Raw genomic sequence first — 25,115 nt, forward strand, 5'->3', positions numbered from 1 at the left:
TGGGAGTGAGTTTGTGGGTCAAGTGATGAAGAATGTGTGTGAGGGAGTAGGGATAAAGCAGAAATTCCACGCTGCAAATCACCCCCAATCAGCTGGATTAGTAGAGCGCTACAATGGCGCTCTAAAACTCAAACTGGCCAAAATCCAAGCGAGCTCAGGTCTTAAATGGCCTGACGCTCTGCCTCTAGCACTCCTGTCCACCAGAATGACTGTGCATTCACGAGTGGGACTTAGTCCCTACGAGGTCGTTTTTGGCCGCCCGGCCAATGTATGGGGTGTGCCAAGACCGACGAAATTCAGTGAAATCGAACATCCAGTACTGCTTGATTACTTGTATGAATTGACGGCTAAATTACGTGTTTTACATCAACAGGTGCATGATACTCTCCCCCAGGCCTCTGAGGCACCAGGACACCCTATCGACCCAGGCACGTGGGTCTTGGTGAAAAATTTCCAGCGCAAGAGCAACGATGAGCCTCGTTGGATCGGCCCTCATCTCGTGCTCCTATCTACAAGATTAGCTGTTCGAGTAAAGGGGAAAAATAACTGGATCCACGGCGCCCACGTGAAAAGGATACCTTTGCCTCTGCCGTATGAACAGTGGGTCCAGGAGGGTATCGCTGACTCTGAAACAGACACTGTACCTCGTTTTGTGCCGTTCAGTGATGCACGCATAAAAGGCACAACTTCAGCACAGGAAAGTGACGATATTTTGCAAGAAGCTGTGCCACCGTCAGTTCGATTGGACACTACAGAGCATGAACGTTTCAAGATCAAACAGTACCTGGCCGTTCTCGTTATAATCTAAGACCAAGGCCTATGGACAAATAAATATTCTTTTTCCTTACCCTTTTTATTTTTTGATAACCAGAGCTCTCCCATCTGAAGGACTTTCTTGATTTTTGTTTTTCGAACCACCATCCAGGTTCAGCCGCAGGGTCGCGGTGCCAAGACTTTGGGGTACAGGCCGAAGACGTTAGGTCGACGGTTCTGGTTGGTCTAGGGCATTCACTGGACTGACAGGCGTACTCCTTAGCAGAAGATACTCACCCGCCGCGAGCGGCACGATTAGAGGATGGAGTTTTTTAAGATGGAGAGACTCACTGAGGAAATGAACTTTAAAGCAAGAACGTGTAAAATAATGAAGAGCAAACGTTTTGTATTTTTATGCCTGTTTGTATTATGTAGTATGGTAGTGCTTACTGTAGGATTTGTATTCTTCTCCTCTCAAGAGCCCATTGCACCCACTGTACAGCCTATACCTCCTCCTACTGTCTCCTCACACTCTTTTCACCCTCTGCCTGAACATGAACAAGTTAGACGGTCTGAATTTGTAAACAACTCGTTTATTCAGCTCCTGTACCAGCACCAACTAGTCATGAATACAACAAATTGCTGGGTGTGTGGTTTAATGCCACATACCATTAATAAGGGTATTCCTTATCTAGTGCTGCCGTTTAGTTACAATGGATCATCATGGGCATTCCAGACCATGTTTCTCTTTGCATTAGATGCGTAGTGCCTTTGATCTGGTGGATCACGGCATTCTCTGGGAAAAGTTGTTAGAAATGGGGGCCCCGGAGGGTATCGTCTTCTTTCTAGCTCGCCTATATACCAAACTAAGAGCATGTGTCCGTTATGGACCACAAGGTGAATGTACACCCATGTTTAAGATTGGGCGTGGAATACGCCAGGGTTGTGTGCTAGCCCCATCACTTTTTATACTTTTTATTAACGAGATTGACTCCTTTCTTAAATCTTTGGCAGTGGATGCTCGCAAAATCAATAATGAATATGTCCCTGTGTTACTTTACGCGGATGACACGGTTTTAATTTCACGTACACCATATGGTCTCCAACAGCTGCTGGATGGTTTTATGCAATTCATTAAAAGCAGAAAGTTAGTTTTAAACAAATCCAAAACGTATGTTATGGAATGTGGCCGTAGGCTCGGAAAGAAACAGCCCCCCTTTTTTATAGAGGGTCAAAACGTTCAGGCTGTTGACAACTTTTCGTATTTGGGGGTTACTTTTTCAAATAAAAACACCTGGGCAAATGAACATAAGAATGTACGGTCTAAAATGGCCAGGAGCGCTTATGGAATTTTTACTATGGCAACTAAATTGGGAGATAGGCGGCTAAACGACATGCTGAAAATTTTCCAATCACGGTGTGTCTCAATCGCCTTGTACGGAGCCGGTATATGGGGCTATGCCCCGGCAGGATCTCTTCAGGTCGAGGAGAACGAATTTCTGAAGAAACTTTTGTGCCTGCCAAGCTCTGTTTCTAATGCCTTAGTGCATAATGAATTGGGTATTTACCATCTTTCCGATTTGATTCTCCTTAGACCCTTGATCCTATGGCGCTCCATTTGGACTAAAGAAGAGGCCTCTTTGTGTAGAGCTATCATTTCTGATTGTCTTACTTTGGACTATTTTACAAGGATCCTATGGTTGAAGTATGTTATTGATAACTTTCGGGAGATCTTCAACATCAATATTATTGTGGACCACCATGGGGCAGATGTGTTGTCCAAATCTGACCTTAAGCAGTGTCTCCTATACCAGGCCGCCACTAAGAGACACCAGAATAGCTCCAATCTTTCATCTTATGTTTTCTATCACGATTTAAATGAAGTTGTGGGCTTTCAACCTTATTTGTCACAAGTAACCTGGAAGGCACATCGGTTTGTGTTAACTAGACTTAGAATGGGAGTTGTCCACAACCTTGTTGCCTTCCCCTCTCTGAACTTACATCCAGTCAGTCCATGTCCATGTGATAACTCTACTCCCCAAAGCACTGTGCACTTTCTTCTGCTTTGCCAGTTGTATAAACATCTCCGGACAGCCTATCTGAAACCCTTGTTTGTAAAATTTGGGGTCAGATCACTACGTGACTGCATGTGTTTACTTTTTAACTTACATCATCCGGATGTGTGTTTTTATACGGCTACTTTTCTTCTTAAATCCATTAATGTTAGGAAAAGTATGCTTTTTTAACTATTTTATGCTGATGAGTTTTTCTGCCTCTGTATATTTTAATAATGTTGTCTTCTAATGCTGTGCTTTTATGAACTTGTTCTATGTTCGAATAAAGCCTTATGAAATGAATGACTAAAGAGAGATAGTATAAAACGAAAGCATTTAAAATACAGGGAGAGTAACAAACATCATTACGTTGTTGCAGGCATTAGTTCACATACCAATAGAGTGGAACGGTAGCCAGTAATAGCCGTCTCAGCGTCTGCTTCAAATGCGTTGAGACAGAATCTATCATACTACCAGTTTCTGTACGGTGGTGGTGTAACAGGAAAGACCTGTGTTGTTTGAAACTGAAGATGGTCTCCATCAAACATCTATGGGTGCCATATTAGGAAAGGAAGTGAGCACTCCAATTCATGGGTGCCATCTTGATAGAGGACGCAGATCTATTCGCTATAAAATATGTATTATATTACTCGTACGTTTATAGTCACAATTCGTAAGCAATACCATATTAATGCAGAAAGGAAGCAGATATATTCGCTATAAAATATGTATTATATATTACTTGTACGTTTATAGTCACAATTTGTAAGCATTACTATATTAATGCAGTAATATTACTCATCTCAAACACAACACCAGTGTTGTTTGAAACTGAAGACGGTCTCCATCAAACATCTATGGGGACCATATTAGTAAAAAATGTGAACACTCCAATTCATGGGTGCCATCTTGATAGAGGACGCAGATATATTCGCTATAAAATTTGTATTATATTACTTGTACGTTTATAGTCACAATTCGTAAGCAATACCATATTAATGCAGAAATATTACTCATCTCAAACACAATATTAACAGTATTTGTGATGATTATACATAGCCATACGAAGTGTGTTTCAGAGCCGCGCTGACAACGAAAAAACATAAGTGCCATTTTGGAGCTGTGTAAGACCATCAGTAGTCCAATGTAAACATAGTGTTGGAAGGTGCTCACCAAATGTAGATCTAGTATTTACAGACAGCGCAAAGCATGTGTGCTAAGACACAAATAAAACCAAATAAATAAATAGACAATTCAGAAAAAGAAGGGACATGTATACATATCGGTAACATACAAATATCCATGTATAGTCAACCTGTATTTAAATAAAGAAGATAGGCACCCTGCTTAAACATACAATTTTATCAATATGTATCTATTTCAATACGCAGTCTTTTATGTCTCAAAAAATGTTCAAATAAAAAATCTTAACATTACTGAATTGCCACCTTGTGAGTACGATGTGACACCACCGAATCATAATTAAAAACACCTTGTAAGCACATCCAAGTGTTCTTAATTCGATAGTTGATCAAACCAACAAACATCAGTGGACCCTCAGATATCTTATTTAGTTATATGTGGATGCACATACAAGGCTCATTAAACAGCAGATTAGAGAGAGGGGAAACACATTAGATTTATAAAAATCTTTTAATGTGTCTCATTCACAGAAAATAATGAAATTCATTAGTGACATTGAGCCCAAACTTAACACTATGTAAGCGGCAAATACACTTTGCCTCAAGTTGTCTCAACATTAGCTCCCTGTTACCATCTCTTTCATTTACAGTTACATGGTCAATGGCATGAAACGTAATGGTTTTGTTGTGAGGATGATCACTGCATATGTGAGTTGCAACAGGATATTTAACGTCATTATTCCTTATGGCCCTCACATGTTCCTGGATTCTCAGTTTTAAACTGCGTATACTGCTACCAATATATAGCTTCCCACATGAACATCTGATTATATATACAGTGAACGTGGTGTTACAATTGATAAAACTACAAACAGTATATTCTTCTGATTCATGTAACTGGACCTGGTAGTTTTGTTCTCTCCAAATTCAAATATACTTCAACATCCACACGTATAAAAACCATCCGGTTTATCTGGAACCCATGTTTTACAAACTCTTTTTTGGTTTTGATGTAACTGGGACATAAGGTGTCTTTTAGAGTTCTCCGCTTTCGATACACTACTCTCTGTTTTTTAGATATTACATCCTTGGGAATGCTATCAGATCCTAACAAGTGCCAGTTTTTCCTTAGTGCATTGTATATGTGACTGCTGTATGAGTTATATTCCGTAACGAATTAGATATCAGACATCCGTTGTCCACTACTTTTATTCTTTTTTGAGACTGGTCTTAATATCTGTTTCCTATCCAAACGCAATGCTCTCTTTTCTGCTTTGTTTAAACAGCCTGTGTCATTACCCCTTTTACCAAAATTCTGTTCCATTTGGTCAATGTTTCTGAAAAAGTCTGTGTCCTGACTACAATTTCTCCTAGCACGTACCATCTCCCCGTAGGGGATTGCTTTTGTGGTGGAACTCAGATGTAAACTGGTAGTGTGCAGGACACTGTTACAAGAGGTTTTCTTCTTATATATGTCACTGTGTTTGGTACAGTCATTGACAAAAAGTTGCAAGTCCAAAAATTCCATCTCATTCTTAGAGTATTTGATCATTAGTTTTACATTAAACCAGTTGATATTCAAATAGGTATGAAAATCCTTCAGGCTCTCAATTGAGCTGTTCCATATCATGAAGATATCATCAATATAACAAGCATAAAATAGTATGCTGTTACTCCACATATGGGCTCCTGGGCCCCAGGCATGCTCCATCTCATACAGACCGATAAAAAGGTTTGCATAAGATGGAGCAAACCTGGAGGCCATCTCCGTGCACTGTTTTTGCAGTTACCATCTGCCATCATGTAGGAATACATTCTGTGTCAGAATCTTCACTAACATTTCCAGAAGCATTAACGTGTGCTCAAGATGTTGTGCACCACGTTGGAATAGAAAATACTTGAGAGCCCGCACACCCTGCTCCTGTTGGATACAGGTGTACAGGCTCTTCAACATGGAGTCAAATCCCCTGTACTTATACACAAAAGTGTCTTTGATCAAGGGGTGACTCCAATGGAACCATTTCAAGTGCACAACAATCCCCTTCAACCGAGCCCTGGCTCCAGGTTTCAGTAGGGGGTAAATTATCCTTTTAGCTGAGGGTAGGACACAGCCTACATTAATGTAAAATGTGAACACCTCTCCCTCTCCCAGGCCAGGAAGACCATAAGTATGCAGATGTACCCCCTGTTACACTCAGACTTCCAGTGTTGTGGCTGTGTGGAAGGTATGCACCAAGTCCAACTGTCACCAAGCCCTCGAAGTGTATCAGAATCAGGCTTGAAAGCAAAAGAGTCATAGCACTAAAAGCGGCATTTCTAAAATAGTAATGTAAACTCCAACTGCACCAGTAAGTAGGATTTATCACTGCCATTTTAAACATACCAAACATGGCAACTTTCATATCAGGAATTACCACTTCTGTACATATAAGAGAATTACCAATGCGATCCCTATGAAAGGAGAAGGCCTCACAGCAGTGAGAAAGAAAATAGCCTGTTTGTCACTACCACGACATACCACACATAAAGACACAAGTCCTATCTTTTACTTACACAGCACACTACCTTTAGGGATGCCCATGGTCTACCTTAGGGGTGACCTATGTGTAATAAAAGTGGAGTTTAAGGCTTGGCAAGTAGTTTTAAATGTCAAGTCAAAGTGGCATAAACTGCATACACAGGCCGAGCAGTGGCAGGCCTTAGACAGGTCTGAAAGGCTACTTCTGTGGTTGGCACAAGCAGTGCTGCAGGCCCACTGGTAGCATTTAATTTACAGGCCCTGGGTATATGATATGCCTCTTTACAAGGGACTTACAGGTAATTCAAATATGCCAAACAGGAATAAACAAATCATAATATGTTTAGAGGAGAGTGCACATGTACGTTAGCACTGATTAGTAGTGGTAAAGTGCCGAGAGTCATAAAGCCAACAAAAAGGAGGTCTGAAAAATAGGCAAAGGAAGACAAAAAGTTTGGGGATGTGGTGGGAGTAAATACACCAGAGGCCGGCGAAGATGTAAGGGCAAATTACCCTGCCTCAAAGAGCGGCACACCACTCTCTGGTACTTGTGTACGTGCTCTAGCCACAAGCGGCAAGCACACCTTTATTTATAACCTGTAGACCGAGCACAGCCTGTAAAAGGGGCCAGTTCCAACACCTAGGGTTTGGTTTTCTTCGCTCCTCTCCTAGGAGAGGCCCTGAAAACCACATTCAAAGTTCGGCAGCAGTACACAACGTTAACGGAACTCTGCTGAATTTGAACCCCAAGACAAGTGACTTTTGTAATAAGCATGCAAAAAGGCAGCATTCAAATTCATTGGAGGTCCATACACTTCAGAATGTTATCTGTTTGTGAAATAAAAAAAACATTCTGAAGTGGGATACAAATTCCATTGATTTAAATGGTCCCAGTTTTCGTTCAGGCACATCCGAGCCACCTTTTCCTTCTGTTCCTGATAGTACCTTTGTGATCTCTGAGGCCTGGGGTCACAAAGGGAGTGTCAGGGGTCACAAGGAGCAAGTCACTGGTTGCGATCTCCGGCAACCCTTAAATGACGCCGAAGGTTGACCACCTAACTTTTGTTTAGCTCTTCTTCTTAATTACATTGAGCTGTCTCCTTTATTTGATAAAGAGTTGTTGGAATCCTATACATTTTGCTGCTGGATGCGCCACACTACGGTATTCTAGGGAATTCTACAAACAATAGAAAGTAAGCATTCTGAGAAAAATGCAGAAGACACCCGATTTTCCCCACCAATAATTTCGGGGCAGATTTATGTGGGACTTGCGCCCCCTTTACGCCGCCGTTGCGTCACTTTTGTGACGCAGCGGCGGCATAAACCCTGCGCCACGTTGCGCCCAATTTACATCGTGATGCATCTATGGAGATGCGTCACGGTGTAAAGCCCTGCGCCACGTGAAACCTGCGTCAGGTTTCATGTGGGCGTTTCGACACAGGGGGGGCGTTCCGTCGTAGGAACGCCCCTGTAAAGTGACTCAGTGAAATCTATAAGATTTCACTGAGTCACTTTCCCAACGCTGATGCGTCAAAACCCTGCGCCTGCTTGAAGCAGGCGTAAGGCTTGACGCACCCTGTTAGGGATAGGGTAGGTTGGAACAGTGCTGGAGTTGCGTCGCGCCTGCGACGCAACTTCAGCTCTGCGCCAACCTTACGCCGGCAGATGCATCACGTATCTGCTTGTCCTTGCGCCACGATGCACCGCATTGTAAATGCGGCGCATCTGCGGTGGCGCAAGGGCAAACTTGCGTGACGCATCTTCCCTGGCGCATCCATGCTGATTTGCAGGGATGAGCCAGGGAACATAAATCTGCCCCCTAGAGTTTTGTAGAATATAAAAACAATAGCTCCTACTTCCGCACAAAGAGATCGAGCAAAGAGCAACAAACTCGCCAGTTAGCTCTGGGTGTGCAGATGCACCCTCGGTTATCTAGGGGTGGCCCCAGGGTTGTCGTTAAGCGTAGCAGGGCACCTGGATGGGAAACCATATTACTTGCACCGGTTGAGATAGGGACCACATCTTCGCAGATATGAATTAAACGGACAACCAGTGACAGAAGCTACAGGCGATGTGCTGCTTCCCTAATGGAGTTTGCAGGCCACTGTTATGCCTCGCTACAAGCTGCACTGGCTCTGCTTCCTCCTGCTCACCACTTGCCTCCTCTGCCCTGCTCCCCAGTGGTGCAGTGGAACAGAACAGCATGAGGTGGGCAAGGTCGGCTAGGTGAAACCCCAAAAGCCCATAGGCCACTATGCACTGAGCAGGAAGGCGCCCTGCAAATGGCGGTCGTAGCTGCAGACAGCTCTGGGATCGATGGCTCAGGTCTGCCAACTGCTCAGAGCAATCCAAAACCAGCCCACAGATCACCAAGTTACTACTAAATTATAAATAAAAAAAAATGTAAAAATAAATAAATTACACATTAAAACTTAAAAACTGCAGTAAAAAACACACACATATGATTAACTAAAAACAATATAACTCATGTATACTAAATGAATTAAAAAACGATTTGAATTACAGTAAACAATATTATATAACATATTTTAAAATATACGTTATACCCAAAAAATACAAGTCTTACCTTCTACAGTCTGTTCCATGATATTTTTGACTTGACAATGTTTTGGACACACTAATGCTGCATAACGATATTTTTGAAATTATATTTTAGTGAAACTGGACATTGCAAAATATCGATACTGGGCCTCGTTCAATAAGAAAAACGTTTGGTTGTTACTGCTCGACCGGGCAATATACCCAGTGGTATTAAAATCTGCACATTCACCTGTCATATCAAGTTACCATCAGCAGCCAATGTGAGAGGTGCTAATTGTTAAGCGGCAGCACAAGCACAGCTGTTGAAGCTCTCCTTTTATACTACTACAATCATTTTCAGAAGTGAAAAAATACTAGTGTCTTTAAAATTGTACTGCAGGTGGTAAATAGCATTGGGCCCTGGGATAATGCTTTATGTCAGGCATAGTGTACCTTTAACAAAGACCCCCTATGCTATCACTGCCTGATATTTGATACCACGTAACCTTGCAAAACTCCCATAAGTAAGCCAAAATATGCATTTTAGGTGCTGGGAGTGCAACTGGAAAAAAAAAGGAAAATCAAAAAGACTACAGAATGGCAAGCGAAATAAATCTACATTCTTTACAGACATTGATACAGAACTTCACATAGTGATTGGTCAGTCTAGAAGTTGAAGTGTACAGATATGAATATATTCAACACCTTTAAAGGAACCACACTTTAATACGATCTAGAGAATCTCCTGCCATGTTCTTCTTATACTAGCTTAGAAACAATTTAGTCGAACTGTATCTTCTTAAAATGTATTATTTTCCTTCTCACAAGTAACCTGTTAATCCAGGTATAGTCTGGTCCCCTACGGGCTAACCACAAAACTACTGTCTACCAGCTGCAAATCAACATGCTCCCAGTGGGACTGCTACTCGGGAGTTATCTGTATGACCACATTATAATCAGCAGGTGCAATGACCACGATGATATTGACAATCTTGAGCGTGCAATGGGACACAAATGGATCAATACATGATCCACCTTCCGCCACATGCCTATTTCTCTGTGCACAATTTAGGCTTTGTAATTGATGTCGAGGGATTTATTCCTACAAGAAGTAACGTGAAAGCCACTTTAAAGTTATTGGCTCCATAGAATGTATCCCATGTGTAATAATTCCTTGTGTGGATGTGAATTACTACAGCTGCTTTGTGTAAAATATGTCAACAGTCTATCTATTGACCCGATTGTTGTGAAAGTACCTATCCAGGGAATGGAACATGCCTATGCTTTTAGAAGGCTGACCGGGGATGCAATGTCCCTGTATGTTGTGCCTTTCAGAGCACTTTGTGAGATTATTTGGGTGCTGTGGATTTGAGCAGGAAGCTGAGTGCAGCCGATTGAGCGGGAAGGGGCGTTGGCCGTCCACCTAAGGTGCTTTGGCTTCGGAGCTCACCTGCTGTCCTCCTCATTGAAAATACTTTACAAAATATATTGTTTTGTGCACATGAATATGCATTTGAAACATTGTGGACCTCATTAATGAAAAAGTATGCATCGCTGCATGAAAACAGCTATGAGTCACTTCTCAGTGCGCCCTCCTTGCGACATGATGGATGAGTCATATTTACTGTACGATGCATCCTGTCGCAAGGAATGACAGATACGTCAGTTCTACTGACGTATCTGTCGGTGCAAAAATGACGCATTGCTGGAGTTGTGTCGGAAGCGTAACGCAACTGCAGCAATGCAGGGCTATGCCGATGCACCACAAAAAGTGACGCAATGGCAGAGCAAAACTGTCGCGTGGTGCCATTGCTGGAAATAACGGGGCAGTAATGTGTAGCATATGATCCAACATGCAAATGATGTAATTAAATGAGGCATGCATTCCCATTCTGAGGTGGGATTACATAAAATGCAACAGTACATTTCAAAAGAATATCGCTGGTCTAAGATTCAAACTGAAACGTTTGTATTTCTTTGAAACTGCCACTTTATAAAATAAACTAGCACCGAACACACTGACAAATAGTGTCACTGGAGGAAAGAAGAAGGGGAAGGACACACACTGTATCCTTTGAACTAACACAAGTGAAAACATCAGAAAGAAAACCGTCGAGATTTCACTTGCAAAATTTTTTGTGTTACAATCAAAATCCCTTTATGTTGATATGAACGTAGCATACTGGACATATTTGTTTCTATTTGAATATTATTTCATTACCTTGAGAATTTATACAGTGCATTTTTTAAATAAGGCTTTTTTTTATTTTGCAGTCTTCATGGCTTTCTAATGTGTGGGCGCATCGTTCTATTTTTAATTCATTACATCTAATGCAGACTCGGAAGTGTGCAGTTACTTATTGGTAATGGAAGGGACTACACATTTTTTACGAATTGTTTATAAAGCTCTTGCTGACATAGGTTTGACCTATAGTATAGCTGTGAATAAAGTTGTTAATGTAAAACATTTTTGCCAGAAGTGGGATATGTAAATGCCTGGATACAGACAGACACAGAAATCTCGATTACATTTTCTAGAAAAAGAATCCTGATGCATGCAAAGTTTCAGAGCGCGTTTTTAATACACCCAACCAAATGTTATTTTTCATTTTTCTTGGTAATGTTGATCATGAGGGATCAGGCCAGTTTTCATAATCACCACTGGAACAAAGCTCATGATTTTAGGAGGATTTGTTCCAACCTCACAAATTAATAATTTCCCCCCTCCCAATCATCAAAACACAGATGGATACGTGTTTGTTTACCATTTCAACAGATCCCCCTACTTAAAAATGCTACTATTGGGCTGTAACGCTCGCTGTGCCACGGCTCAAGTAGCTTGTAAAACATGACACAGGACTGCCATTGGAGCCTGTAATGCAGTTTTAAACTGTAATTTTGACAAGGCCAAGTAAACCTTTTGTCTGACCTAAAACATCGTTTCTGTTACTTACAGGTCACCCCTCAGGTAGGCACTAAAGGCTTATAAGGCATGGTGTATGTTATTTAAAAAGTAGGACATATGGGTGTAAGTCTTACATGTCCTGGCAGTGAAAAACTCCTAAAGTCGTATTTCACTACCGCAAGGTTATCTCTCCCATAGGGTAGTTTTCCTTAATTTAATTAAAAAGAACTAACATCAGATTGGGAGCAGGTAGATATGCTTACACTCAAATCAATTGCAATTTTAAGTAATCTTTAACAGTAAAGTCGGATATTAAGTTACAATTTTAAAAATGGCACTTTTTGAAGGTTGGCATGTTTCTGCTTAATCCAAATGTGCATTCCTACCAGTCTCCTGGGTCACATGACTGAGATTGGTGCTGCTGGTGTGGGTTTTATATTGCTTCCAGACAGTGAGACAAAGATGTAAAGGGAGAGGGTCTTCCTGACAGGATGGCTGGGGAGGAGCTGTACCTTGTCCTGATTACATTTCAAAGGACCCTACCCGCAGCACAAATAAAGGAACTGGAACTTAGGCCTGCCCTTGACTTTTTCACCCTAGACAGTTTTGGAGCTAAAACCAGGGGAAGGAGAAGAACTGACCAGAACCAGTTTTGAGGGTAGGTCAGGGTATTCCCCATACAAAGGCTGCCACCAGCTATAAAAGTGGGACCTTTAGAACCTCTCAACAGGACACTCCTAGACCAGTAGAAGATTCAGTAGAAGGAGTGCCCTGCTTCTATTAGAACTGCCTTGCTGCTGATAGGATTGCCATGCTGTCTGAAAAAGGAAGTTTGGACCTGATTTCCTTGATCCCAGGCTACCCAGAATGCCTCCATTGGTCAGTTGCCTGAACCCCTGTGTGAGCTACAGGGACACAGCAAGCTTCCCGAGGCCTCCCTGCAACAGCCAAGCCTTGATCTACCTGAGTCCTGCTACTGGCCTCTGCTGGAGTGAGTCCTGATCCGCAAGAGGTTCCCCTTAAACCGTGGACCCTTTGCAGCATTAATGTGAACTCCTCCTCAACAAAAGGTGAAATCCTGAAGTTAAGTCTCCTCGTGACTGCAAAGTGATCTCTTCATCCTGAGAATTGATCACCTGCGTTGAACGTCAATGCTGAGCTCTATTAGAACCTGCTCTTTGTAACAACAGTGACTACCTCCAAAAACACAACACCTGCACTTTCCATCAATAGTGTCCACCCATGGCAATAAAGCAACACAAAGCACCAGCAATGACCAGCTCTTTGGGCTACAGAAACGACCATCTGTATCTTCAGCGGAACTAACCTGATCCCTGTATTCAACTCGTGCTCCATCGTGGCCCATCATGGTTAGCCTGAACTTGTCACTTTGAGCTGATTTAGCACGAACTGATAGCTGCGAGTAGTGCTTTGTGCTTCTTAGGACTATTTTCATCTAAAACTAAACATAAAGATATCCTGGTCTACTGAATGGAGTTTGTTCATTTTGATGTTATTTTATTAATTAAAATGTATTCTATTTTTCTAGGGGATTATGTACCAGTTAATTTAGTTACTTTTGTGCTTCAACTTGACAAGGATCTTGTTTATTATTTGACTAGGGCTTCCATCCCTCTCTAATTATAACCCAATTTCTTACAGTGGAAATTTATCGCCTTAAATTAAATACATAGGGCCCAATTCAAAAAGTGATATGAATATCTACAATCTGGTCACATGCCTTTTTACATGTGTGAATTCACTTAGGAAATTCTCTAAAGATGCTTCTACAGGCATAAGACTTTGGGGCATATTATCAAGGACTGCGTTAAAATTATCGCCACTTTAGCGGCAGGAAACTGCCGCTAAAGCGGCGATAATGGGCTTGATAATATGCCCTTGAGAAATCCAATAGAAGCCCATGTTCTGGTGTTTAACATGGGCTTCTATTGGAATTCTCAAGGGCATATTATCAAGCCCATTCTCGCCGCTTTAGCAGCAGTTTCCTGCCGCTATAGCGGCGATAATTTTAACTCCGTTCTTGATAATATGCCCCTGTGTACTCACGTAAAGCTTTTTTTGTGTAAATCTATATATGTCAGTGATGAGTGGTCATTACTGGGCAGGATTGTCCTGTGATTTTCTGCACTCTCACAAATGTACACGTTTGAGGGTGATCAGTACCCCTCTCCTACACTTCCCAAGGTCAGAAATGAACACTTGGAAAGGCGTAAATTCTGTTCTAGGGTTAGAAGTCTGGGTTATCAGTGTAAAATCAATTTCAGACTTCGTGAAAGTTAAATTTTTCTTTGCAGAAAGTTTAATTATCAAGAAGATTTGTATGCGAGTGCAGTACTCCCATCAGTCACGGATTGGCAGTATATGGCATTAATGTCTTGGGAGTGTGTGCACACTGACAAACTTATTTAGGTGTGGATATTCATAAATTCCTCTCTGTTTAAGTCCCAGTGATGAAAAGTTGAGAAATATACTCCTGAAAATGGCAATATTAAATCATTTTCCAAGGTGAGTGGAAAAGAGAACATCCTCAATATTTTTCAGGAATAACCCTTGCTCTGGAGCTTTTCACATGATCAACTGAACCTGTCTATATAAGTTCATGTCAAAACTGAATTCATTAAACACTTTTGGTAAGCTGAATTTATTGGAAATGTTCCTGTTTACTACAAAACCTTTGGGAATTCTAAAAATGAGTAAATCTAAATCTATACAATGGCATAAACCTTGTAGAGTAGAGTTACTCTTTCTTTCATTCATGCGTTCTATTTTTCTTTAAAGTTAACTGATTTCAAGACCGTATCAATAAACCAAGCAAAGAACTTCTTAGAAAACTTGCGTGTTGCAGTATTCAGATTGTAAAGATCTATTTACAAAAAAACATAGAAGTACGGATGAAGATTTACATGTCTGCCTACGCATTATTTTCCTTGTTTTACTTTTCAGAAACTTTCATAGAAGTAAGCCTGCAAAGCTTCGCCAGTATGATAGCTTCTGTTGACATCTTTTGTCAAGAATGGCGTAGCCATCTTTGATTGGGAGAGTTCTTCTGCTTGTAGGCGTAATAGTCATCGCCACCTTGGTAGAGAAAGAGGAAGCACTTGAATGCCTGTAATTCACTTTAATATAACATGTTCTGTTTCAACTTTCTTCTCTGAGCATGTTAGCCCATGGTATTAGGAATAGAGAATGATATGTGTTACTGTATCCATGCATCTTTACATAATGAACACCAATTTTGTTTTCAATACACATGCTGGACCAATCACCACTCAAGCTAATGCTCCAAATAAAAATGCAATTTTCACTTTTATATCTTTCTTTGGACTCTCTACTGTATCTCTTCAACTTTACTTAACAAAATCAAGTTTGCTGACATTGTGCAGTGGGTGCTCACTTTTCAACATCTAATTTAGCAGAAAAATAGTCCCTACTACTGTGGTGGTTCGAGGTGCCTCTCTTCCCAAATAGCCTATTATGAAACTATTCAGTTCTTCACAATTACTTACATTTCAAACTCAGAAAATTAGAACCAGGAGGAAAATTGTATTTTTAGAACAGTTAAGTACACTTGCAGCAAATCTAACATTTTAATAAATAGTCCACCATCATAAACTTATAGCTAAGTTTGGAGCATTTTGAATATGGTTCATGCAAAATGCATTAGAGGCCCGCAAACGGGCATATTTTCTGTGTTCACAAACCCTTATGTGTGGGAGTTTATACCTAGATCATTATTATTAAAGTTCCTCCTGAAGCATGATGGTGTAGCTGTCATTTCATGGGGTAATTGGGTTGAGAAGATCCTCAAATTTAATTTGAGTGTTTGAGTTTCTCTACTGGAAAAAAATTCCCCTTGGACTAAAGAAGAGAAATATTGGCCAGTAATAGTACCCTCGAAGGTATTGTGCATTGGATACTTTTCAAAATCTAAGAAGCCAGTAGAGTTCCACAATTTCTACTCCAGCCCTTATACATCATAAATGCTCAATTTACATTTATATTTTGAAATTATATCTACTGTGTACCTTAATAAGCTTAACATGTGTACATCTAAGCCCATTAATGAAATCTGATGACTGAGAAACAAGCTTTACAAACATATGCACGTTCATGTTCAGATTAACATGAAGATGTATTCTGTATTCACACTGCATTTATACTTTTTCTCATTTGCATATATTTTGAATGTCATATTCGAAAGTGTAATAATCATGTATGCAATTATTCACGCTTGCATTTACTTTTAATAATAAGTGTACCAGTATAAGCATGTATTTCAAGTGCACGTTTAAATGTTTGTTAAAGTTAGCCTGTCTCAAGGCCTTGGGTGTTTGAAGCATGATTTGATTAGTTAGCACGTTCTTTCTTTTGCCGGTGCATTCTCATGGTTTCATTAGCTAGAGAAAAGGAGTATTGTTGTCTGTATTAGTTTCTACCTAATGAGCAGATGAAGCCTTCTATTCATTGCATTTCAGGAACAGAGGGATGTTTAAGGTTGTAGCATCAGTCCAAGTACTGAGGGATGGGAACGTCTGGTAATGTTGCAAAGCACAACATGAGGTTAGAGACAATTGGTTATGGAGAAGTGGGAAGAGATACAATTTTTGCTGAAGTTTCTGTTTGTTTTAATGAGTGTTCACACTTTTAAAAGTTAGAGCAGATTCGATTAGACTTTGAGGGATACAGACCTCTCTGTTTCCTTTATTCTTGCAAGTGTGAAGCTTCATGCTAGACACTTATTCAAATTCTGTGAGACTTCTACTGGAAACTTCACTATGCTGACACCTTCCCGCATTTCCATATTCCCCTTGAGTTGCTGTTCTTCAAACCATCCTTATTCTGACTTAGAGTCTTGATTAGAAAGCTTTAGAACTTATTCATGTTTGAGAGAGAGAGAATATGAGTATCTTTAAGGAACACCTATTTGTATTTCTCAGTCTCTGTACTGCTGTCACTGTGATTAATTTATATCTTATCCTATGGTGACTAAACCGATTGCAATATTTAAGCTTGCCAGCTGTAATCTTGTATCTGGTTGATATTTTCCCGACATCTATATATATTGGATGGACTATTAATTGGAAATAAAACTCCTTAACACAATTTTTGAATCCTGGTCTTTATTGTAGGAATGAATGGACTTGAAATTCTTTATTATTGTTAACTCAGTTTGAGTCTCAGTCAACTTAAAAAGATCCATCAGATGAGAGCTTGTAAATCACTCTCCTTTGCTGCCTCAGATGATAGCTTGATGGCTGGTTTAGTTATTGAGATAGAGGGAGGTACTGTATCCGTGTAAAAGCCCAGTCTTTCCAACACTCAGGCCTGATCCCAAAGCCCATGTCATGAGACAAAGGAGCGGCGGCGGTCCAGAAATCTGGGAGAGAATTGTAACAGCAAAGGAGTGAGAATCAAAAAGTTTGTGCATTGCAATTGCTTATATGAAGCTTGCAGTGTTTTGCAAAGATTGCATGGTGTGATGCAGTGATGTTCTGTGTTGTTATGTGGATGTGGAAGCGCCTAATGCAAAGAAGTTGGAGTTGTTATCAGGCTTGATGTAGCCTAAGATCCTGGGATAATGATAAGTTATCAGTGTAGAAAACACTATGGGCCCGATTACAATGCGGTTCGGAAATCATTCTGACCGAATCGGTTTGGGAATGGTTTCTGACCGACTCAGATCAGGAGATGACTGACCGATGACAATGCATCTGGATGCTTCCAGATATGATTCAGTAGGACTCTCATTGACTTCAATGGCAGCCTATTTTCCGACCGAATGCATAGGCTCCCATTGAAGAAAGGGGTGGCTGGGGAAAATCGGGCACACCCTGGTACCTGCCACACTGTGCATGGCTGGTAAGGGGGGATCCATGTGTACCCCCATGGGCCAGATTGAAAAGGCTCCGGGTGCAGGGGGGCCAGCAACAGGACCCAAAAGTATGATTCTGACTGCTGATTCGAGTTGGACAGCACGATTCGGAAAGGCTGTCTGAATCCAGCATCGTAATCAGTCATTCGGAAACGTGGCTGTAGAGACGTATGAGTCTGCTCCGTACTGCTGGGTCATTCCGAATGCCGTCAGGTTCAGATTAGGATATTCCTAACACCTAACCTGCATCGCAATCGGTCTGTCTATTCATTCTTTAGTGGACCAGACATAGTTGTTGAATTTGCCTGTCATTGTTGCTGTGTTTGCATTGCAATGCTCTAGAAAATTTTAAAGGAGGGTGAGCTGCTGCGAGGAGTAAGAAAGATGCCACAGTGTCCCGGCTGAGTTTGGATGGATGGTGTTAGTGCTGTGCTGTTAATGGTTGACTGTTATAGAGAGCTGCGCTGTTATTGGTTATTGACACCGAACTAGAATTGTGGGCATAGATTATTTCCTATTTGAAATGAAATTTGATTTATGATTATAGACTTTATTGTTGGAAAATAAAATTCTTTAAGGCTGTACCATTAATGTGGGCCTTCATACATGTATTTGGCTGAATCAATGGCAAAATAGCACAGAGAAAAAAAAGATGCATTAATGTTTCCATGCTGTGTCGCATTTAATGTGAGAGTTATTGAAAATTTGAGAAGGGTATTGTATGAAATGAAACTGCCTCCTAGGGCCGCACAGTATAAAGCACTTAAAGCTTGGGAGCATGCAGCTGATGTTAGGCAAAGGGAAAACTATGATTGAAAAGTCTGGAAGGCTGTACTGTGCTGATGCTAGATGGGATGCAGAACAACAATGAAGAATTGACATAACAGAGGGAACTAGACTATACCCCGCATGAACAAGTGAACAACTTGAGAAAAACCTGAGAAAAACAAGGAAAGGAAGAAGAAGGAGGCAAAGTCAGGAAACCTAGAGGATGCAGGTGAAGATAGCGATAGTGATTCTAGCGATGATTTCCAAGATACATTTTTTTCAAAAAGTCTACCCCAATATTATGTGGCCCAACCTGAAGGAATGTACGGTTCAGTTAACGGTGGAAACTCTGGAACAGTCACCACACCAGCAAATACAGGACAAATACGAGTTTGAATCTGATGTTCAGGGATTAGTGCCCCTTTGAACTCCATTGTTCTCAATGACTCAGATGCACTCACTGTTCTGGTCACTATTGGTCCCCTTGTTCCTTTGTATAAACCAGTGCTAGCATGAAATATAGCCTGTACTTTCAAAGTCCCTACAGGAGAATATACATCACCTAATGCACCTGTGGTTCCAGGAATTACATTTTTCAATGGACCACCAAGAGAAAGTGAAGGTTTAGGATTAGGCAAAGAAATAATTCAGATCCGATGAGGGAAAATGCATTGGTTGTGGTCAAACTAAATTTAGAACTGGGTTAGATGCCTACCAGGAGAACAAGCTCAAGAAAAGCTGTCTGAACTAGCTCAGAAATATGAGGTTGATTTGAACAGTACCAAATCTTTGCAGAAGAGCTCACATGTATGCTTTGATGATAATGACATAACTAGCATGAGAACAACAGAAATTGAATTGCAGATTAAGCCGTTAATTAGTAGCATCTGTAAGTGGAGTGAGCTAGATAAGTGAGAAGGCCGATGGTAGAAGAAGAGAGAGCAAAAGAAAATAAAGGGAGAGCTACCTCCGTCTTCTATGGGTGGAGAGGGCTCTTCAACCTATCCATTAAGGGAAGTGCCTGATGGAGGTTATGTCCATGTGCCTTGGAGTAGGAGTGATATTGCATCATTCACAAGTGATTTCCCCAAAAATTGAAAGAAAAGTCAGAGCGATTTGTGAAGATTTCACAGGTCTTGTGGGTGAATTTGAATACCTTCTTCAACATTGTGGTACCAAGTGATTTGTGGACAGAATGTAAAGTGGCTATGGAGTGGCCGGAGAAGGAACCTCAGACACATCCAGTATCACATGCCCCATCTCCATTATTGATGAAAAAACATCAACAGATGATGACCTTTTTGAAAGGGAAAGTACCCGCTAAAGACAATGACTGGAAGGACAACTCAGAAGTCCAAAGAATCAGTGCACGCCTAATATGAGAAATTGTTGCAGGCGTTTAAAGTAAACAGCACAGTGAAATGGAGACTCTCAAAACTAAAGACATATGAAATTTTGTATCTCAGTTTGTGACAGGATTGAGATCTGAGATTAGCTTGATGATTCAGCCGCATTTGATATTTTGGCAGAACAAATCAGTTGATGAGATGCTGAGATAAGCATAACATTGTAGTGATGAACTGGAAATGAAGCAGAATGGGTTTAAAGGAGACATTGATGGGAATGTTGGTTCAATGTAAGGAGTGTATCCGCAGGGGACCCCTCTGATGTACGGTTGAAATGGGTTCCTGCAACAAGGTAGAGGTCATGGTGTTCCATTTGATCCTAACTGGGATTGATGTGGCACCTTTTTGCAGAGATCGAATCCTTATCACTATTGCAATAAATTAGGAAATTAGAAGTGGGAATGTTATGTGTTAATTTCAACAGTGGTGAATGAGAACCAGGGGTACACAGCCCCAGAATAATAGCCCCCTACAGTCACATAATGTACCAAGACCAAGAATGCTACAGTGATGCAGGTTCCACAAAGCAAGTCCCAAATTAGAATCAGAATTATTTTTAACCCCTTCGGCGCTGCGCGAATTCTCCCGCTGTGCTGGAGAATTCATAAGTGGGCGTGTTTCGAACGGCCAGCGGCCGTCCATCGCACACACCCACCATGACGTCGGACGGCCAGGGGCCGTCCTGAGCAACGAATGGGTTAAAATCAGAATGCATTTCAACAATACCCTATGTTTGATCTGCTTGAGGGATACAGCTCTGATGTATTAAAATGACAGTTCCTGAGGGGGGAGGAAAGTTGCGCACGTGGTGCAGCCTTAGAGGTAGACCAAAGTGGCATATTTGTGGAAGGTGATGATTCTGATACTGGTGCTACCCGCTGTACTGTATGAACAGTGGAAGTTCCAAACCTACCCTTCTCAGGAAAAAGAATTCAAGCTGTAGGAGTCAAAAATAAGCAAATGACAAACCATGTAAGAGAAGAAGTACCTGTCAAAATAATGTCCTTTGATGAGAATTACCAGTTTGTGGTATGTTAGCTGTGTCCTGTGAGTTTACTAGGACGAGATTTATTGTGCAAGTTCAAATGCACTATCTATTGTACTTCGAAAGGAGTAGAGTTTTAAACTGATGATAAAGGTGTCACCTTTAAATTGGTGGGTCAAGAGTCACAATGTAATACCCTTTCCGATTGTATTTGTGAGAAAGTGTGAAACCACTTCCCAAGTATTGGTCACGGGGTTACCCAAAGCCAAGCCCATTAATTCTGTATTTGACTTAGAAGACCTAAGCTTACAGTGTACCTAACAGTCATGTGCAATGGAACTACTTCTTAGTTGGTCTGGCACAACTATTTATCAACATGTGAGTGAAGTAACATCTCTTCTCTTGGTACTTCATTTTACAACTCTGTTCTTAGCATCACATAAGCCCTCACATACAATGCCTAAAAAGCAATAAAAAACGGAAGAAACAGTGTTTGTCAGAGGGGGTAACCAAAACCCTTACCTACTATATTGATCTGTGAAAATCCAAGAAAGAAGTTACTTCACTGCTGACTCTAACAAAATGCGATACGAATTCACTCATAAAGGCCTCTTGGCTGCTTTTCACAATAATAAATACAGGACTATTGTCTGTGTCATAACTTTTCAAAACAAACAAACAGACCTATGGCATATGACAAAGGGCCTTATTATTAGGCCTGGGCGAAAATTTCGTTCCGTTCGCGGAAATTGCGATAATTTGACATTTTCGCGTTCCGCGGAGAGCGCGAAAATGTCAAAAATTCCGGTTTCCGCAGCTTGGCGATAATTTGTTTCTTGCTCGCGCTGTAAAATAATACATTCTCGCGCGCGCGCGATCGCCTTACCTGAATCCCTGCATTCGCCGACAAGTTTTCTTGATCCGGTCGCGTTCTCCATGAGATGTTGTATTGTTTTTAGCCATTTGCGCTGTCTCGCGACAGTTCGCGCCTGCAGTGACGTCATGCGTCGCGCGATCACGTCTTTCTTCTCGCGATCATGCACCGCGAGAACAACTCAAAACAAGATGGCCGCGCCCGCAAGCAACCACACGGGTAAGTTGGCGACCCGCAACCATGCAGAAAATCTCGCGAACATGCCGGAAAAAAACTTCCGCATCTTCGCGATATTTCTGCTTGTTTGCGATAATTTTAAACATTTTCGCGATAATTTGCGAAGGTTAATTCCGCAAATTCCGCCCACCCCTACTTATTATGAACAGTCCGCGGACCTCTGGACTCATGGGGGTGCAGCAGTGGTGGTCTTATGACCGCCCTTTCAAGCCCAGGGAAGTCAGGCCACCATGGGACCACAACAACTGCAAGGGATCAGAGATCCCGGCAGTGGTGTGGTGGTATTGAGGCGGCAATATGCTTGGTGGGGCTGCTGCAGCCCTGCCAAGCATATTACGGGTTTCCTCACTGCAACACTTTTCATGGTTGTGCGACCACCATGAAAAGTATGTCAGTGAGAAAACAAATGGGGCCCTAAAGGGCCATCTGATGCCTCACACCATTTGGATGCACACCAGGGGTCACAACATGTGCCCCGTGTGAATGCACACTAGTACCTGCATGCCATATACTGCAGCAATCCATACCATGGAGATACTGCCTTTGACGTTCCCATTGGGGTGCCTATTTCATAGGCACCGCCCTGGGAACACCAAAGAACAGCCCACCAGACAGGTGAAAACTCCTAATCTGCCAGGTGGTTCAAACATGGATTTGGCAGTGTGGGAGCGAGGTGGTCCAGCTCCTGCACTACCAAACTCATAATAAGGCCCAAAATTTTCCCACTGATCGAACTAGGCCTGAAGCTTTGATCATTGGCTTGTCACCATAATCACCATAATCACATCAGAACGAATATATTGGGAATAACCTGTACAATACAAGCACGCTTTTTCAGCAGAAGCACATGCATTTTGCCCAATAATATCCAGTAGGGATGATGATGAACATTTCGGCAGATTCACAGCCCATCTCAAACAAACAGCAGTACTTCTTAATGTTCTTTTTCTGTTGATCACTTAAGGGCTGGTAGCAGCTGCAATGTCAAACAGGGCATAAAATGGGGCACTATTTAAAATGTCCCCTAGAGCAAAATAAAATGTGAACATTACCATCAAAGAAGAGATTTATTTAGCCACTGATAATCTAATAAAAGTTGTGTCCATGAGAACATAAAGCTGAAATCCCCAGGTCCTCCTAAACAATTTTCTTTCCCAGAGTCTTTAAAATCAAAATATGGGTTAGTGCAGTGGCAGTAGTCATAGGCAATATGTAATCACTTTGGAAGTTCCACAAGTCAGGACAATATACTATGATGTTCTCAATATTTCTATACAAATTGTGTACTGTACAATAGAATAGTAAAACTTGTAACAGCCCATGCCTTGTCCTTATCTTTCTTTCAAATACTATTTTCAAGTCATTTTATAATAAGGATGATGCACCTACATTCTATCTTTGGAACATAAGGAATTCTCTCCATGTGAATGTAAAACAGACAAGTGTCCATCATTCTCTAGCACCTAATAGGTAGTTTCAATGAAGGGCACATTTGCCTACTTCATCTATGAAGAAGTAATGGAGGAGTTACAGCAACCAAATACATTCATCTGATGAATCTCAAGGCTATTCTTCAATGAAATTCCTGGCAGACAATTTCTTGTTGGTGGGGTTCTTCACCCATAATGCAGAACTCGCCACTGATCCTGAGAGTGGCGATGTTGTGTCCTACTTTAGTGTCGTGTGTCTCGTGGTTTGGATGTACCTTTAAGGTGAGTGTGTGTGCGTGCATGGAATGTCACTGACCCAGTGACATTCGGGTTCTGGGAGTTGCAGTTAGTCTGGGTTAGGAAGTGGAGGTGTATCCTGGCGCTCACCTGTTTTCATGTATTGTTCTTAAATAAAGAACTTGTGATTTACTGCAAGCGTAACGACCATCACAACAATTGGCGACGATTGGGATTGGAGCAGCGGCGTGCGAAGAATTTTCAAAAAAAAAAAACGGAGGAAGTGGATATTTTTTTTAAATTATTTTTGTGGGTATCCTTCTCGAGTGTTACGCCATTTGGACGGGCGACGGCGGACGAGAACTAGAAAAGAGCAGGAAAAGGAACTGTTTTACATACTTGTCCGTCCAGGAGAGTCTCGGACGGTTGGAGGGTCCGCGCTGTTGGCGAGATACGAATCGCTGTGGAGATTCCGGAACTGTACGCGCGAGGCGCTCCTGACGTAAGAGGAGCCTCTGGACACGTCAGGAGCATGCGCAGTGCTTAGGAATACTTCACCGCAGCCACGCAAGGTCACGTTGCGTGACCCAACGTGGCGGCCACAGTCAATTTCAGCGTTGGTAACCTAGCAACACGTTCGTACGGCGCTGAAGGAAAAAAAAAATAAACAAAGAAACAAAGAAAGTGAACCACAAGGTGTTCGGAGCAGCGGAGTGCAGTGAAAACAGGTGAGATTGCCGGGGGAATACCCCAAACAAGGAATATTGACCCAGAACTTAAATTGTTGTTATAAAAAAAAAAAATTGGAATATGAGTGAAGGGGATAACGAAGGGAATCCCACAACTATGGAGATGGCACATCAGAATTATTCAATAAGTAACCCACACACCTTTTGGGCAACAGGAGCAGAACCAGGTATCAAATGGTTAGAATGGAAAGAGTACTTTATTAACTATATCTCGGCTGTGGATGAAGCGGGGAAAATGAAACCAGAACAGAAAAAGAGAATACTCCTACATTCCTTAGGACCTATGGGGTTAAAAACTTCTTCAAGAATGTCCAAAGTGTCGGATGCAAATTTAAATACTTTTGAGAATGCAATAAAAGATATGGACAAGTATTTTGCCCCGAAGGTTTGCATAGGTGTAATTAGGCACAGATTTTTTCAGAGGAAGCAAGCCAAAAATGAGACTGTTGATGACTGGTTAGACGATTTGAAGAAATTGGCGATAGATTGCAAGTTTGGTGATCTACATGATGACTTAATTAGAGATCATTTGGTTATGCATAATAACAATTCGCCTCTACAAGATCGCTTATGGGTGAATGGTGACGCACCACTGGAGGACGTACTGGCCATAATGAGGAAGT

This window comes from Triturus cristatus, chromosome 3_1 (assembly GCF_964204655.1).
Source record: "Triturus cristatus chromosome 3_1, aTriCri1.1, whole genome shotgun sequence".
Taxonomy (NCBI): domain Eukaryota; kingdom Metazoa; phylum Chordata; class Amphibia; order Caudata; family Salamandridae; genus Triturus; species Triturus cristatus.